The 1,572-nt window shown below is 55.7% G+C and overlaps 1 protein-coding gene across 1 annotated transcript in view; it reads left to right on the plus strand.

The window, feature by feature from the left end:
* Positions 1–1,572, plus strand: part of EHMT1 (euchromatic histone-lysine N-methyltransferase 1) — a 48,722-nt gene that overhangs the window by 46,166 nt on the left and 984 nt on the right.

Consider the following 1,572-nt stretch of genomic DNA (forward strand, 5'->3'; position numbering starts at 1 on the left):
CGGCCTGCCCGACACCAGCTCCTGCAGCGCCGGTTCCCGATGAGGCTCCGGTGGCGCTGGTCACGCTGCAACGGAGGGAGAGAGGGTGCCTGGTGCCAAGGGCCTCCAGGCTGATGGCGGTGCAGGAGTCGCGCTGCGCTGTGCGCTGGGGTCATTGGCAGAGCCTTGTTCTCTGGCGGTTCGTCGTTTCCACGATTCTCCTTTCCCCTCCTCCCCGAGGTCCCTCCCACCTGTGGGCTGGTGAGCGGCGTCCTGCTGGTCCAGACTCCTCTGCGGGCACCCGCCGCTGCCACCTCCTCACCCAGCTGCTCCGTTAGACCCACCCCTCAAGGTCCTGGCCGCCCAGACACTGCACAGGCCCGTCCCACCCGTCTGCGAGGTCCGGCGAGCGCCGTGGACTTTGGAGAAAGTGTTCGCTTTTTAAAGAAACTGACCGGCCCTGCGTGCGCGCTGCCACGCCACCTCCCGGGCTCGGGTTCCCGCCCCGCCGCACGCCGCCGCCCTCGTGTGGGTTGTTCAGCCACGTGCTCTGATGACGGATAAACCGATTTATGTTCTACCATCAATGAACATGAGGACAACAAACAACACAACAGACAACGGTGCTGATCCTGGTGTGGTTCCCACTCACCATGTGAAAATATCAACTGTACAAAGAACAAAGTGATTTTAGAATAAAACACAGGAAACTGCGCCGCCGCCCTCGTGTGGGTTGTTCAGCCACGTGCTCTGATGACGGATAAACCGATTTATGTTCTACCATCAATGAACATGAGGACAACAAACAACACAACAGACAACGGTGCTGATCCTGGTGTGGTTCCCACTCACCATGTGAAAATATCAACTGTACAAAGAACAAAGTGATTTTAGAATAAAACACAGGAAACTGTTTAAAGCGTTAGCCCTGTAGTGAATAAACTCGCCGCCGCCTTCTGTGTGGTGGCCTGCAGGTCACCCTTTTCGTTGGCATATACTTTTTTAAAAACTGTAACTAGTGCAGTAACCGTGGGGGTTTTGTGCGACTCTAAAACATTCATACGCGGTCATGTTTATTTTTTTCTGTTAAATGTTTTTGACAGTTTTAAGAGCAGTCTTTTGGCTCAGACCATTTCTTGTTCTGTTTTCAATGAAATCAATAAAAGAAAAACTTTAAAGGAGGTTTTCATTACGAGACCCTGTTCCAGCTGGTTTTTCGGCACCTGCGCTTCCGCCGGCGCTCGTGTCGGCATGTGCGTGTGCACGTGTCGCTTTGTGCGTGTGCACGTGTCGCTGTGTGCACGTGTCAGCGTGTGCACATGTTAGCGTGTGTGCGTGTGCACGTTGGCGGGGCAGCAGGTCCAGCGCAGGCGCCGAGGGGAAACGAGAAACGTGGGGACGACAAACCGCACAGAAATACAGACACGATGGCCATGGCAGGTAAGTCCCCAGATTGGAGTCCGATCTGATCTGTGCGTGACCGTGATGTAGCTGCGCAGTCCTCCTGCCGGGCGGCCACCCTGGTCAGGGTCCACGCCTCTGCCCCATGTCCCTGTGTCCGTGTTTTCCCAGGTGGGGCTGACCTCCTCCAGG

The sequence above is a fragment of the Myotis davidii genome, unplaced genomic scaffold (assembly GCF_000327345.1).
Source record: "Myotis davidii unplaced genomic scaffold, ASM32734v1 scaffold609, whole genome shotgun sequence".
Classification (NCBI taxonomy): Eukaryota; Metazoa; Chordata; class Mammalia; order Chiroptera; family Vespertilionidae; genus Myotis; species Myotis davidii.